The sequence below is a fragment of the Alligator sinensis genome, unplaced genomic scaffold (genome assembly GCF_000455745.1).
Source record: "Alligator sinensis unplaced genomic scaffold, ASM45574v1 scaffold545_1, whole genome shotgun sequence".
In the NCBI taxonomy this organism is placed as follows: domain Eukaryota; kingdom Metazoa; phylum Chordata; order Crocodylia; family Alligatoridae; genus Alligator; species Alligator sinensis.
The window spans coordinates 1,399,156-1,415,994 of record NW_005842209.1 but is presented as its reverse complement, the minus strand read 5'-3'; the positions used below and the strand labels follow the sequence as shown (position 1 = coordinate 1,415,994).

The 16,839-nt window shown below is 40.9% G+C and overlaps 1 long non-coding RNA gene across 1 annotated transcript in view; it reads left to right on the top strand.

Moving 5' to 3' along the window:
• LOC102386265 overlaps nucleotides 1-2,724 on the top strand; it is a 14,453-nt gene extending 11,729 nt beyond the window's left edge. Inside the window, exons 4-6 of the long non-coding RNA XR_324205.2 lie at nucleotides 75-219; nucleotides 399-447; nucleotides 2,693-2,724. This is a non-coding gene — a long non-coding RNA (uncharacterized LOC102386265). The remainder of the gene's footprint in view (nucleotides 1-74; nucleotides 220-398; nucleotides 448-2,692) is intronic.
• The last annotated feature ends 14,115 nt before the right edge of the window (nucleotides 2,725-16,839 follow it).

Here is a 16,839-nt window from a genome sequence, read left to right as displayed (position 1 = left end):
GAATGACTCCTTAGCAAGAGAAGTGCTGAAATAAAAAAAAATAGCTAATAATTGTCATTGCTGCTTTTCTACAGAAAGTTATGCCAGCCTGCCAAAATTGCAGAACATGAACATTATAAAGAGCTGGGTCCTGCCACAGAAGCCAAAGCAACAGCAGCTGCACTGGGAATGAAAGGGAGCTGCCAGATGAGCTGTACTGATGAGGAGAAAGTTAAGGAGGTAAAAGAGCTGGCCTGATCTCTTCTGAACTTAAGACACAGAACCTTGTCCTTTAGTCTTTCCTTCTCTCTCCTTAGGTCAGTGGTTCTCAACTTTATTAGACTTGAGGCACCCCTTGATAGATGCAAAGCACCCCTCTGAAAATGCCAGCTCTGAGCTCTCACACTTTTTGTCCACAGAAAAACAGAGCAATTCTTTTGTAGCAAAGAACTAGAAAGACCGCAACAGGTAAGGATGGTTTTAATACTATGGATTCCTATTTGAAATTTCTGGGTTTATCTTGTAAATCATATTTCCACACCTAACAGTGTGTGGCACCCCACAACACCCTGGAAAGGATCTCAAGGCACACCAGGGTGTTGTGGCACCCTGACTGGGAATCATTGCCTTGGGTACCTTTCTTCAACTAAGTCAACCAAGTGCCACCTAAATGTAACACCATGAGTAAGCTATTCGTATTGCAGTGCTGCAGGCTCAGTTCTCCCAAACCTTCTTGTTGATGCATGAACAGGGTTAGCATCTGCATATAACACAGATTGTTGTATGCATTTTTTGTAAAGTAAAAACAAGTTATGTTTAAATTTTAATTTGAACAAACGTGTTTAAAATTAAATAAAAGTAAGGAAACAAGAAATGTAATGGTAGTCCTTGCTACCTTCAGTAAGCTCCTCAGTACAGTTGCATTAACAGAGTCTACATTATGGCAATGGACAGACATTTGGGGAGGTAGGGGGATGTTAGATCACATTAGAAATGGACACCTAGTCTAACTTTGTTCACACAGGAGTGGACTGTATGCTTAGATCTGTAGTTAGGTTGATCTAAGCATGAACTGTACAGAAGCTCCAGGAAGGTTAGATCAGTCTAAAAATGCCTGACCCAATCTAAGTTAACCCTACCTGCGAGGCAGCCTAACTTAGATTGGGTTGGACATTTTTAGACTGATTTAACTGTCCCAAACTTTTATACAGTTCCCAGAACAGCCCCAGGGCTGGGAAAACCTAGCTGCTGACCCCTGCCCTGAGGCTGCACTTTTCATAGCCCCCACCTAGCATTGGGCTATTTTTAGTCCTCCTCCCTTTGCTCCACCTCGATGAACAACTCTCTACCCTCTGCTGATCAGCTAGCCCCTCTCAGCCCCCAAGTCTGCCAAACCCTCCATCCTGCAAACCACTCCTGCTGTTTTTATTAGCATTGATGCTTGGAGCTGAGGAGGTAAGTCAGGGTAGGGAGAAGGGCAGGCAGGATGGGAGGGTTGATTTGCCAGGTGGGGTTGTTTTTCTCAGGAGTAATAGACCCTGGTCCCTGGGATGGGGGTTAGAGCACTCCATCCCTCTGTAGACCCTGTGAGCCTCCTGATACTGCCAAACCCTCTCAGACCCCACCAACCCTCCAGCAGACTCCACCTGTTCTCCCGATTCCTCTTATGGACTCTGCCCCATGGACTTTGCTTCCTCCCACCCCAAATCTCCTGCTTGCCCTTCCAACCCCATCAAGACCCCACCGCTAGCCCTACCCATCCTAACTTACCTTAGATTAGGTGGCTATTTTTAACTCTATCTAACCTCCCCAAATGTCTGTATGCAGCCTATAAGTTTACATACTATTTTTTTCCAGAAGACCGTTGCCCTATTTTGACGTACAACAAATCAAAATTAAGTTGCACGGGCATCCATAAATCTGGCATTTCCTAACTTTCATGTGATTGACTTTTTACAAACTAAATAATGGTCTGTTAAGATAGGGTTGTACCCAATAAATGTTTGGCAGATCCAGTGAGGGAGCAGTGGTGTGGCTGCACCCCACTTTCTGACCTCACATCAGGAGCAGCAGCTAGATCTGTAAGTCCCTAAAGAAGATTAGATTTTCCCCTTCCCACTTCCCTTCCAGGCTTGGAGCCTTATTCCATCCTTGCCCCTTACCCATGCATCCTCTCCTCCCCCAACTGCCACTGCCCCCGGGGTGAGGGAGGCTCCTAAACCCACTACACCCAGGCTACACGGGGGGCTGTGCTCATCCTGGGACAGTGGCAGTGGGTTGGCTGGTTCTCTTTCCTTGCTTGCCCCCGCCAGGTGTTCCCCACCAGCCATGGAGCAGGTGTGGGCGGGGGGAACACACTCACCTGCAGTTGCTGCTGTCCTGGTCTAAGCCTAGCTCCTGTGCAGCCTGGATGGAGTGGCCCTGCCCTGAAACTCCCTTCACCTTCAGTACCACAGGGACAGCAGTGGTGGCTGGTTATGGATGGGGGGTGGGGGAGGGAAACATGATGTGAGCAGGGTAGGGAAGGAATTCTTACCTGCTTTGGGGACTTAAAAATGTTCCCAATTGTTGTTCCCATGGTGTGGTCTGCCCAACCCAGAGGGAGCAGGGGGAGGCTGGGAACAGGGAGTGCAGCTAGCCCCATGCCTCCCTTTGCAAAATCCAGGATCTACTTCTGAATACATACTGAATTTACAAATATCTATTTCTACAGGCCACTCATCGTGCCTCACAAAGATAGCAGGAGACTATTCTTATTGTTCATGTTATTAGGACATTGTATTAAGTATGTTAATATGCATTCATAACCATGATGTATAATTAAAGCATGAACATGTAAAAATGCGACACACTGGACATTCACTTGCTGGGGTAACTTGACCCCTGTTCTCTTCCTGCCTAGAGTGGCGGGGCTGGACCCGGTGATCTGCAAGGTCCCTTCCAGCCCTAACAATCTATGGATCTATGAATAAATCCATAAAAGATGGCTAAAACTCAGATCTAATTGTGTAGACCTTACTTAAGCTAAATTCCTATTGATATTTCCCATTGACCTTATTGAGGATAAGAGTCATAACTACTCATTTCTAGTGCAACTTCTAGGAGTAAACCAGGATTGGGGCATTATATAGAATTTTAACTGGCAAGATCCCCCACCATTTTTCACATGATATTTCATATCTATTTAGAGGGAGCTATGTAGCATTTTGCCCATCACTAAAATCCAGTTGCCTATTGGGGGAAAAATGCAGTAAAAATATGACACAACAAATTAAGTAAGGCAGAACTGATATTGGGTCAAGACTTGTATGTATTTGTAGAGAGAGAAGCACCTGGTTATTTTTCACTTTTACTTTTGTGAAAAATAAGATGGGATCTTTAAGGAGCAAAAGTACCAGGGCCTCTTTTATGTTATCCTAGACATGGCAGCCTCAATAGCACTATGTTCCCCATACTGTCATAAGAGGGTACTGATCTAAAGCTACTCACTACTATTATTACTAGTACATGCGAAATATGGGTTTCCCTCAAGGTTCTTTCATCCAGATGTTGGTCAGGATGGATGTTGCCTTGATAAGATCTGACAAGATATCAGCCCAAGGTGACACTCTCATGAGCTAGAGTTTAGTTACTGTACAAGCATTGTATTTTGTTCACTGAAGTCCATAGTACAGTTATGCTATGGCTATCTTGAGTAATATTTTAACCTGAAAAATAATTCCATTGAAATCAATGAGACAACTTGTGGAGTAAGATGCTGCTTAACTGAGCAAGAGTATCACAATCTGGCCCTAGTATTTTTTTTTTTTTTATTTTTGAAAACTTTGCTCTCCCAAGACATCAGAGTAATGACAAACACCACAACAAACACTGACAGGTTTTATTTCATAACAGCCCAAAAGATTTAGGAAAACATTTAAATGTAAAAAGATTCTTCATAGCCTGAGAGCTCTCTGATATGTCCTAAGTCCAGCAAAGTGTTACTTTTGGTTAATACAAATATCTCAAAACCAAGTTTATTAGGAAAATGCTGAAAGACACTTCCCTATTCCAGCTCTGGTAGTTCTAACTATAATATAGTAATCTGTGATTTCTTATGCAGTAATGCTCCTACTGACAGATATGAGTCTATGATTCATGGATTTACAAATTAATAATTTGAATTTCATCATCATTTCTAGAAAGGTTTCCTGCACTACAGTGGTGATTTATGGAACAAAAAATAAAGAGCATTCAAAATTATGAAAAGTAAACCTTGATAGCTATTAGCTGCTAATGGAAAAAGTTCAGCAGGGGCACTAAATCCATATTACATAGCCAACAATTTGTATTTTAACATTGATAACGAATCCCAACATAACCATTCAAACCATAGTCAGTATTCTTTCTTTTGTCCCTACGGGAAATTAAATCAATAGTGCAGACATTATCCATGTGTATCTATACATATATGCATATATACTTCTGAAGTACAAAATAATACAATGTGCTTCACTTTCATTTCAGATCTTTAACACAGCGCTGCACTTCTTCATTCTTCTAATCAATTTATTCTGCTAGTGTTTTTCAGCACTTTAAATCCCCAAGTTAAGTCAATAATGTTGATTACTTACCATAAGCACTGTAAATGCCATTTTAATACAGGTTACTTGCAATTTGACATCCTCATCTATATGCATTATTCCACTTGGAAAATTAAATGAAATCCTTGATTCAGAATTTGCAACACTTAGAAGTAATGATTCTGTTTACTGATTGACTGAAGTTGTGGTTTTTAAGCACTATTTAATAGAGGAAACAAAAAACAATATTCAAGTAAAATGGAAGCATCTAAGTTACTTTAGGAAGCATTCATGTTATACAAATAATAGTCTTTTATTGTATTTTTCCTTGTTTATACCTCGAAGACACTTAGCCAACACTATTGTTAACTTAATACTGCCCATTTTGGAGATTGCTAATAATTCAAAATTTAAATGTAACAAACGATATATTAGAAAACTGAATGCTCAATAAGCTTATATTTTCTTACATAAATACTTTTTTTTTTCAATATTGATTTTCTACTACATGTTTATTAGTTGATAAGTAATAGGAAATAGCTCTAAGCAAAGGTTGTATTTAACATAAAAGTGTTAGAAAAGTAAATGGAAAACAGAATCTCATTGATTGATGCTTAACCAGAGATGGCTGAATAAGCATGGAGAATAAATACTATTCCAAAATGTTAACGGAACCAAATTGGAACCTGCCTTATGTAACATCCTCTTTTCTAGTACTAGTAAGTAGCTACAATAAAAAATGAAGATGATGCAACTCATGTGCCAGAGAGTTGGCCAGTAAAGGTCTCAATCTAGGGCAGTGTTTCTCAACCTGTGGGTTGTGACCCAAAAGTGAGTCGCAAGAATATATGAACGGGTCACAAACAAACTTAAAAAATGGATGACATTTTAAAAATGGATTGTCCTTTAAATGAGAGAAACCTGGGAAACTGTGCCTTTTCTCTTGCAGGTTGGCAGAGCTCTAGGGACTGATCTAGGGTACATACAGCTGCTACATTTAGGTCGACCTAACCAAGGTTAGGTTGATCTAAATGCTCATTGGTGCAGGCATTCAGGGGAGTTAAATGGGCAAAAATGGCACACTTGATTTAAGTTTGTTCACCTGAGGAAGTGAACTGACTGAGATCAGGAATGGGTTAACCTGAACTATTGAATACCTGTATGCATTCAGAGTATAATCCTAGGGCTGGGAAAGCCCAGGCATTTGCCCCAGCCCTAGGGCTGTGCTCTTCCTACCCCACCAACCCCCACTGACCTTAACCAGGCTATTTTTGACCTTCTGACCCTGCCACCCTCCAAGACAGACTACTCCTGCCATGGACCAAATAACCACCCTGTCTTCTCCCCTGCAGACCTGCCAATCCCTAATGCTGTCAACCCTTCCCCACAAATGTACTAGGCCCTCACAAATGTGCCCTTCCTTCCCCTTCCCTCACTCCAAGTTACTTATTCTGGTTTCCTCTGCAGCTCCTGGGAGTGGCAAATGCCTGCATATGCTGCTCTCAGCCTAGGTTAATGTGGCTTAAAGTAAGACATATGAATATAGAGTAGGTGCGGTGAACACTTGTATGCATTTTCAGTGATTACTTTGGAACAGATATACCCCTTTCCCCTTGCATCTTCATGGAGCCCCATTGGAATTACTGACATTCTGCAGAAGCTCAAATCCTGGCTTGTGTACATCCAAACAGCTTCCGCTCTGCTTTCAAAAATTATCTGAAGTCAGAACTGCGTATGAGTATCAGGAAGAAGTTATGGAGGGAAGGTCAGGGATAACATGAGTAAGGCTAATGGACACCCACTGAAGCATAAGAGAGGATTTTTTCTGGGGATTTTTTATCTTGTTTTCTTCTTTCTCCAGAATTCATTCTGGGAACCTGGTAGATCTGGCATTCTTTGTGCTGAGCCAACCACTGTTTTCAAATCAATACCCACTGAAATCAGTGGACTTTGGGTTAAGGCCCCTAACTAGATTGCTGAACAGCAAGTACAGAAGTGACAAAGAGCTTCAATGATGAGAGAGGGGACAATTCAAATGACTGCTTGAGATAACAGAATCATAAGGTTGGAGGTCACCTGGTCCAAGCCCTTACACAAATGCAGGAATACTTCTAAATCATCCCTGTCCAATGCTTATCCAGCCTTCTTTTTAAAAACTCCAATGAAGGAGATTTTATAGCTTCCCAGGGCAGGCTATTCCAGTGCCTCACTGTTTTAACACTAAGGAAGTTCATCCTGAAAGATAATCTAAAACTGTTTTGTTGCAATTTAAAGCCAGTGCTTTGCATCCTGCTTTCTCCAGCTGAGGAGAAGAATCACAGAATCAAACCTGAAATTTCCCCCAAATTTAACAGATTAAAGCTAAATTAATTTCACCTCCAGATGTGTATCTTCCCACTTGAGGTTTTAAATATCTTAAAGATACCACAGTAATATCCTGAATTTAATATTGATGCTTGTTGGCATGAAATTTGAATAAATGTGAGAAAAACAATTGAAAAAATTAGAAGTATATTACACACCGACTTTGGAACATGTAATATGCAGATGCTGAAAGCTTGTTTGACGGCACATTTTTATTCAGAATTATTTTAAGGATTATCTAAAAGCAGTACTGTGGATTATCAAAATGAGTCATTTCAATTGAGTTTAACTCTGTGAACATGTGAAAACGTTTCGGACAGGAGAAGAACAGTGAAGAAGATCTTAAGCTACCACTCCAGGGACCAAAAAGTCGCCAAGTAGAGTTGAAGTTTTACTAAGTCCAAATAAAACTGTGCACTTTTAAGATAGATAATATCGTATTGAAATGCTCCTTAGTTCATTTCACTGAAATTTATTTTGGATTAGAAATAACAGGGATTGTAACTATTTTAGACAGCACAACGGCGATGCAAATCCAAGCAAAACATGAAGCAAAAATATGCCCCTTCCCTGCCTCAGTTGTCTCTCATTCCTCAACCAGTGTTTGAGTTTGGATCCAAGTCCTCTAGGATGTTAAGTGTTCTCTTTGCCTTCTCCTGTCCAGTTTCGTTTCTGGTGTCTTCTCTTTCTTTTTCAAATGATTAGTAAGAAAGTCCTCTCATTCTATAAAGCTTCAATTCCCCTTTTCAGGTAACCCTATAATCAGTCTCACTTTATGCTCAGCTGCTTAATTTCTAGTACAGCTGGGTGGCTGGTTTTCTTGGTCTGACCACATACTTTGCCCCTGGATCTTCCATTTGAATTTACTATTATGAGATCTAATGATCCCCCATTTTTATCTATCTGCCAAGTGTAAGAATTTCTTCTGATGCTTTCAGGTATTCTGTCACAGTACAGAAAACACAGAAGAGTTTCATAATTAAAATGATCACTGGAAAGAAACAGAAAAGGTAGCTAGATATAGAAATTAATGGACATACACTTGACATAAATTAATCTATGAATCTGCTACTGTCACGATCCCCTAAATATGGGAACAATATTCTAGGACCGGACAATGGAAAAGGTAGGTTAAAAACTAATTTTGGTAATAACAGAGCATATATAAATTGATCACAGGATGATTGTGAATTATTAACATGATACAGCTCCTAAAAAAGGCAAATGCCATCATGAAGATAAGGGTCAAATTGACAAGCACAAGCTGAGGAGCATCAGCATCAGTATTACAGACATCAGCCCTTGCATACTCTGTAACCAAGTACTGTGCATCGGGATGGACCAGAAGCAGTTAAACTTGTTGACATCCAACTGAACTCTGCAATATGGTGCATCACTGAATCCCTCAAGTTGACCCCAACACCTTGGTTGCCCATACTGTCACATATCACTCCTCTACCCATTTGTCATGAGGCAGCAACTCTACAGGAAGTCCAATGAAAGAAGAAAACAAACATCTCCCCATCTACCAGGACTTCAACAATGCCCCTCACCATCACCTAAAGTTGTGCAAGCCCTTCTGGATCCATGTGCTTAATTTTCAACAATGTAACTTCAACCCTGATGAAACTTGGAAAACCAAATGGAGTTCACCAGAAGTCCCAAATAAACATCTTGTGATAGATCCAACACAGAAGGCCCCTATCTTTGATCTTCTGTGACATTCATGGGCAACTCTAAACCATATCCACACAAACCATTGGAGATGGTTTCCATTTGATGCACAAATGGAAAATTAAACACTCCTGTGTGCAGCTGTGGTCACCCAGGACAGACCATGGAACATATAATGATTCAATGCCTGATACACAAACATGAAGGAAGTATCACAGAGATACACTCTGCTGCTCCTGACACAATTGTTTGGCTCAATCACCTAAATGTAACATTATAGTTTATGCTATAAACTATAATGCTGTTGCTGTTCTGTATCTACAATAGCCATACAAAAGAAGAAGAACAAGACATGAAAATAAGCATTTCTTATGTTCAAAATTCTCCATGTTAATTCAATAGAAGTACATTCAATTAAAATTAAACATGCAAGTGTGTTTATAGTTCCTTTTTAATGGTAGAAGTATTTGTTCCTAACAACTTCCCAATTAAAAATACCTTTAGGAAACACCTAAACTAACCAGTTTGTTTCACACTTGGAACTGGCAATGTCTGTAGGGCTAGGGACAGACATTACACTTAAACAGGTTTAAGTGATCAGAAACTGGCTTAAACCTGTAACAGAACAGATGTTCAGTGCACATAAACCATTTTGAAAATGGCTGAAAGTGGTTTGAGATAAACCTGGTTGAATGTAAACCTGATTGAATTAAGACATAACTGAATTGGCGGAAGCCGGTTTATGCAATGTCTGTCCTAGACCCCTTGCTGTTTTAAGATAAACCAGATACCCCCAGCATCCTGGCATGCTTTCTGGGCTGGGCGGGACTCTCTGCTCCACAGAATAGCTGTCCCCTCCCCTCTGCTCCCTGGCTAGAGCTCTGGCAGAGACTTGCAAGCACAGCAGGGACTGACTGGCTTCCCCCTGCCTTTCCCTCCCTCTTGCTGCTTGGTGGACAAGCAGGTATCTCCCCTCCCTCCCTCCTTCCTATCTCCCACAGCATGGACCCCCAACCCTACAGACCCTAGGCATGTGGTATGCTAGCTAATGCTGAGAGGTGTCTCTGTGCGAGTCTCTCCAATTTCACTGGAACAAGCAGGCAGAACAGTGATGGCTTAGGGTTGTTCAGAGCTAATCAACAGGTCAGCTGGTAAGCTGTTTAAGAAGAACTTGAAGTAATGGAGATAGGCTATTATTTTGCTAATGAGGTGATAAATACTGTTATCAGCTGCTTGCTGGCTTGCTCAACTGTCAGTTTGCTGCAGACCGTATAAAGAAGCAGGGAGGGAGACTGAAAACCTTTGTATCATCAACAGATGCATGCACTGCACACCTACTCTTCCCGCAGAGTGCTAGTCTTGGGCTGGGATCTAGCAACATTCCCACCCCTTGAGCAGTGAGTGTGGAAAAGTCTGGGATGGTGCAGGCAAACCTCCCTAATCAGAGCATCCTATTGGGGCCTGCCTATGCCTCCTTCCCCGCGCCCCTCAGCTCAACACTGTGCAAGGGAGGACTGCTCTAGCACCCCAGCTTCTAGCCTGAGCCACTGCAGGCATGTGCCTGCTTGTCTGGCATATCTGTGCAGTTACAAAGTGATTTAGCCTATCCAGGTTAGACTAACTTGCAAAGATTGAATCAATTCAGGCTCAGGCTTTTTGAATGTCTCTCCCTAGCCTACCGGTTCTGTACAATGTTAAACACTCTCAGTGATCAACACCAAAGAAGTGATAAGTAGATGAAAAGTTGATTACAGTCCCATTGGTAGAATTCAAATGGATGACCTGCCAGGACAATTGCATAGACAACTGCTCTCTTATGTTTAGCTCTGTTTGTCTATTAGTGGCACAAAGTCAGATGTTATCAGTGACACAGTTTTGTCAGGTACTTAAACAGAGACTGTCTAGGCTTTTACTGTTTATGCATTTATTTATTTGTTAAGCTACAGTATATAACTATGTGCATTCCATTTATCTTTGCTTTAGAGAGATTGACACAGTGAATTATGAAGTCAAACCCTAGGCTAGAAGATGCCTATAAAGATTAAGGCATTTCCTCCTTTTCCTAACAATTAGGATCACTAGACTGCTAAGTGGAGATCAATTGTAATTGGGGAACTGAGTGAGGGCAATAAACAAATTACTGGTGTTTTCACTGAAGCCCGTTGGTTTACAGACCCACTGTTATTTAATCCAGAAGTCCTGTAAATTGTAAATTATCCATTAGGGTTGTCACAGGGCCCTTGAAAAGGAGTTCCTTACTAGCAGAAAGACACAGGAAAAGAAATCTGTCTAGATTTCTCCATGAAACAGAAAAAGCCACAGCTGACTCATTATGGACATATAGAAACAGTTTAGTTATACAGAAACCTTAAAGGTTTCAGTGGTTTGGCTTGATAAATAGCAAAAGTCTGGATGCTTATCTGAACCTTAGATGAATCTTTTTCGTCTACAAAACAGGATTGAATTACAATGCAAAAACTATTTCATGAGATTGCAAGTATTTCTTTTTGTATTTTCACCCTAGCTAGAAATGGCAAAATCTCACTGTATTTTGATACTGAGGCCCACCTAAAACTGGGAAGCATGGAAATGCAAGTAGATGAAATATAACAGTGGGAACTAAAACGTATTTTGGATTCACTTGAAGAATTGTTCTGAAACACATCTTTAGATTATCTCAGCAGTTCAGACTGTTAAAAATGATACATTCATGGATCAGTACCTCATTGTACTTTGTGCTGCACAAACAGACCAAAAAGTGATTCTTGCCTCAAGGACTATTTAAATGTTATTAATATAATAGAAGATAGACTCCCTGAAAGCTTGGACTATTATAATGACGTGGCTACAAGGCTTCACAGTTAGGGGTGAACGCAAAGACATGACTAGTAAATTGTTATTGTCATAACAGATGAACATGGCGAATAGTGATACAAATGACAGAAAATGAAGGGCAACATATGAATTATTGAATAAATGGCCACAGTGGATAAAAAACAGTGTCACTGTATGAAATAGCAGTGCGACAATCAAGGTAGCAATCAAGCTCCCCTGGCCGGAGATCTGGCACCAATGCAATTAATTCAGGTTATATGTTATAAGTCTCACCCTCTTGCTAATATGGTTCTGCAAATATTAGAGAGCAGAAGATGGGAACTGGTAAATTTTAAAAATGTACTAGAGAACAGAAGAGAACTCTCTACTGGATAGATCATTTATCTCGTAAGGACAGTAATTCTCAAAATCTATGTTGGGCACATGTCAAAGCAGTTTCAGTGAGACAGACCATGCTGTGTCCTGAAGCATGCACAAGCAAGGGCTTCATGGTGATATCTTTTACTGGACTATAGTTGGGAAAGATGCTAGACAGATTTTTGGGCACAAAGGACCCTCTCTCAGGCCTGAGGAGAGGCATTTTTTGCTCAAAAGTTTGTTTAACAACTCTCCCAACTATATAGTTGGTCTGGTAAAAGGTGCCATCAGAAAAAAAAATAACCTTGCTTCTCCCAAATATCAGAGGGATATGACATAATTATGAGAGGAGCAACGTTGAAACAAGTAAGAAGGTTATAATTAAGTCAGGGAAGGCATGATAACAACAGTAGATTAACAATTGCACACAACTGGTCAGAAGCAAAGGTTTTGCTTATATGCCTCCTCAAACTCTGCTGCACAATGCAGAGCAGAGCAAAATGACAGAAAGAGAGGCAAGGAACAGACATAGCAAACAGTTGTGCAATGCTCCTTGTTGCAAAACCTCAATCAAGGAGATCAAGGAGATGTGGCTATGGACCACTCTATTTCCCAGCGAAATAGCTTTAAAACACAACCTATAACCCCAAAGCCAAAGCCAGTCACAAAGACATACACTACCATTGCTAAACATGGCTGGTAAACAGACTGCACGGGGAAATTCTCTCCGTATACTTGCATGGCGGTCTGTGGAACATGGAGAAGGGCTTTTGTGGATTTCTAGCTTTTACATATTTTTCTAATTCCAACCTCTGTCTACTAGGCAGAGGTGTAAAAAGTAATTTTTGCATTCTGGGCAGTGGAGGCAGCAGCTAGGCTGGCAACGGTGGCAGCTGCCAATCTTGAGTGTCCTCCAATTCAATGCCCAGGTCTGGTGCCCTGCTCACCCACCCTTAGTTACGCTACTGTGACAGTAAAAGTGTAGAAAGAACAAAATAGGAAGGAACAACCAGCATAGTTGCATATAAAAATCAAAATTGTCGCTTTTATGGTTTCTTGTTTGTTTATTTTTTGTTTTTAGAGCCAGGAAGTTATTACAAGCAAGAACTTTGAGTACAACGTGTTACGGACAAGGCACGGAACAATGATAGTATCTGACTATTAGGAATCTACTTTGCAAATCCCACTCTGATTTAATAATAGAAATTCATACAGAAGCAGGAGAAATAAAAAGATCTACTGTTCAATCCAGTATGAGAAGCTCATAGAGAAAGGAAACAACCTGGGGCAATATTTTCACATACATTAAATATATATATTTGGGGTGTGATATCCCATTAACAGACATCATATGCCTCCTCTGGAGATACTAATTCCTAATTCCATCAGGGAAACATAACTATGTATATTGTGGGTGCTCATTACTAATGTTTCAGAAATTGCTTACCTCTCAATAAGGAAACTACATGTAGATGAAAACTCTAACGATACTATTTTGCTAAGTTCAAGACCAATATCAGTGATTCGAGTCTATATTTTAAGAGATTTAAAACCATAAAACCTGGCTGCAGTTCACCAGGTTTTATGATTTGGGGTCCATTTTGACTTCTATAGAGAGAAAACTCCCACTGAAATTGATGGAAAGGGTTTGTCTGAGTAAGTAGTCTGGTGTTGTGTCTACAGTTCTTTAATTCTTGTTCTCTAAAATTCCTTGTGTAGCTGCATGTATTAAAACAAGGGATATATTTGAATATATATCTTAGTGCCATATTGTCTCTGTTGTATGCAATTGGGTAACTCTTAAATCACCTTAAAACTGGAAAAGGATGCATCTCACACCATTATGGACTGCTTAATTCAATTCGTAAATAGATTTCCATTTTAAGTCTTATTTTGACACATGCACTAAATTCCTCAGAACAAATTCAATCTACATAAAAGTCACCATAAATTTCATGATGTCATTATAGATAGATTTTTTGCTAAATGTATTGATTTCTAAAGAGTGTTCAAAACTTTAAAAATACCTTTCATTTTGCATTCTTTTTGGAACACCTTATCAGGAAACAATTTGACCTAAAGTGCCATATCAACTAATTTAATCTGATGTCAATTGTCACAACCCAAAAGGTGTGATTTTTATTTGTGTGTGCTTCGGCACTGCTAAATTGTCCCCGCTAAATTGCAAGCTTCCTTGCACGGTGGAGTTTTCTGCTGCAAAAGAGAACCCCGGTGCAAGGGAGAATTTCTCGCCGATTTGGAGCTTTCTTTGCAGGGTGCATTTCTTTGTTGCAGCACAGAAATGCTCGTTGCAAAGAGTTCCCGCCATTTGTATGTAGATTTGGGTCCCATTATTGGCCAGTTCTAAATTATTCACACATGGCGGCTAGTGATTGGCTTGCTAGCCGTATAAGAGGCTTGAGTGGTTTCCGCCCAAGTTGGAGGACTCCACGAACAAGGGAGGAGGAGACTTCACGCTGTGTGAAGATCTCTAAGCGCTGCGGATCCTCACGGACCCAGTGCATTTGAAGCAGGCTACGGAGATGTGATCAATCTCTAGCCTCTCCCCGTCGCCGATAGAATTCCTAGACGTACCCCACCCGCGCGCAAAAGAACTGGACCCACGGAGCCTAGCAAACTTCGTGTGAGTTGGTTCAGAGCTCTTCCGGACGAGTACTTTCTTCAGCTGACGTGACGGGCTCGCGTGTTCAGAGCCTTCAGCCGGATTGGGCTAGAGTTCACGAGTCTAGAACTCTTGTCCGCCTCTTTCCTTTTTTCTTCTCTGTAACTGCAACTGAAGCAAGCTTTCCAGCCTACACCACTGCCATCTCGGTGTAAGTAAACAATCTTTTAAACTACCGATACGCGTCCGTGCCTAATTCCAGAGCGAAAGCCACCCCTCTCCGCCCCCGCGTGCCCGGGCTGCTGGCCACAGCCCGCGTGCAGCGCGAAAAAGGGCTCGGGGCACGCCCGGCCCGCACATCAATGAGAACTGAATATTCTAGAAATGTTTGATATGTAAATATGAAGGATATTTCAACATAGGCTTGAAATTAGGGCTTTCAGTTGCATGCACTTCTCTATCATCCTGTAGTATTAACTTATTGGTAGAATAATTGAGCTGTTAGGTATGTAACTGGGGTCTTCAAGAACTTTCTTAGCAGAACCAATCAGGTTAAATGTCTACCTAAACTGACGAGTTGAACTGAGTGAGTATTGTACACCCTTCTAAAGGGTTCTTCAGAGGCTAGACATGTCACTGGGGAGTTGGTGGGGATTCCCTTTGTAAAAATTAGACACCCTGAAGATGAGAGGATGAATATGGCAAAGAATAAAAACTCAATGGTTTCATAAAATCCTCCTGAACTATTGCACAGCTTATAAACCCCACAAGTTCTCCTGCAGTTTAAAAGAATCGCAAGAACTCCTGTAGGGGTTGTAAAATGTACTGGACTCCAGAGGGTTTGTCAACTCCACATGATCTGTGGTGGAGCTTATAAACTCTGAATGAACTCCTGTAGAGTTTATAAACTCTCATTGGACCTTTATAAACTCTAGGAATCCTGCAGTGATTATAAAAACCTAAGGACTCCTAATGTTGCTTATACCATATTACTGCTTTACCAAGACAAATACATCTAAATTATTTCAAGTCAATAATGCACATTCTAGCACCACACAGCATTTTGTTAGAAACTGTGGGGGGGAAACCTTAAGAAAATTTCGTGACTGTAAGATTACATAACAGTATCTCTCTCAATGAATCACATGGCAAATAAACACACAGAATGAATTCTTGCCTGAGAATCCAGCGGCCTGTTGGGAAGGGAGTTTTTTCTCCTCTTTAGGATAGGCTGGATCAAGAGATATTTCCTTTGACTTCTCATGAATTATGCTTAGAGGAGAGTCACCTGTTTGATCAATCTCATTTTGGTCGGTAGATTGGGCTAAGCAAAGCATGTGGAAGAAAGACAGCAGGTTTCTTAAGTCAAAAACATTAAGTTCATTGCTTAAAGTCTTTTCTTTCTTGAGTTTGTAACCGCATCTGTTGAATCGGCTGGACTTTTGGAAGTTTCCAAATGTCCAATTTACTGCAGTTGCCAAGCATGTTCACACCCTTCCCTAAGTTCCAGTTTCTTCTTCCTGGACCGCTCATGTATTTTGCATGAAAAAGTCACAAGATGGACTACATAAAAAGCCCATGGCAAAGAATCCAGCTCTAATCCATCCCAGTTTAGTGCCCAGATCATTAGATTACAAAGCTCAGACTACATTTCTGGATCAATGAATGTTGAATTCTTTTCTGCAAAGTGGCACAGCTTTAACAAGAAGGGTGTAAAAGAAAAAAAAAAGGTTGAACCTCTTCTTAGCCTGAGGGCTGCCTTTTAAAAGAAAAAGAATGTGTTCTGCTCAGTTCCTTAAAAGAACAAGTATAGGCACCTCTTCTTGGGAAACAGTTGATATCTGAGGTGATGGAGCTCCTCAACCCTGCTGAGGGAGAGGGGCAGGACTCACCTCAATCTTCAGCATCTCACTACCATCTAATTCTAGGCAACTGCATGCATTTGTAGTTGCACTTTAAGCCACTCCCTGTTTAACCTGAGATCTGCTTTGGATCCCAGGCTGTTTGTAGATGTGCTTACCATTTTCTAAACCATGTCAACTGATTTGCATCACACAGTTTGAATCAAATTTCAATTCAAACTAAGGGTTAATAGATGATCAAAGGGGTTTGCCCCTTTCTTCACAGACCAATAGTCCCTGTGCTTAGGCAGGGCTGAGGGCCTAGTCAGAATACTGATACCTAGTCATGGTGGACATTTATACACATACATTTGTCTGCTCTGATGTGCTGGAAATCCAGCGCATCAGAGCAGACTCAATTAATTGAGTCTGTTCCGGATGTGAGCCGATGCACACAGCGCTGCATTGCGTGCATTTGTATAACTGGTGAAATGTGTGTCAGCATGGAGAAAATGGCAGCAGTGCACTTTTGAACTAAAATACCTTTGATGTGTTTAGTTCAAAAGTGCACTGCTGCCATTTTCTCAGCGCTGATGCACATTTT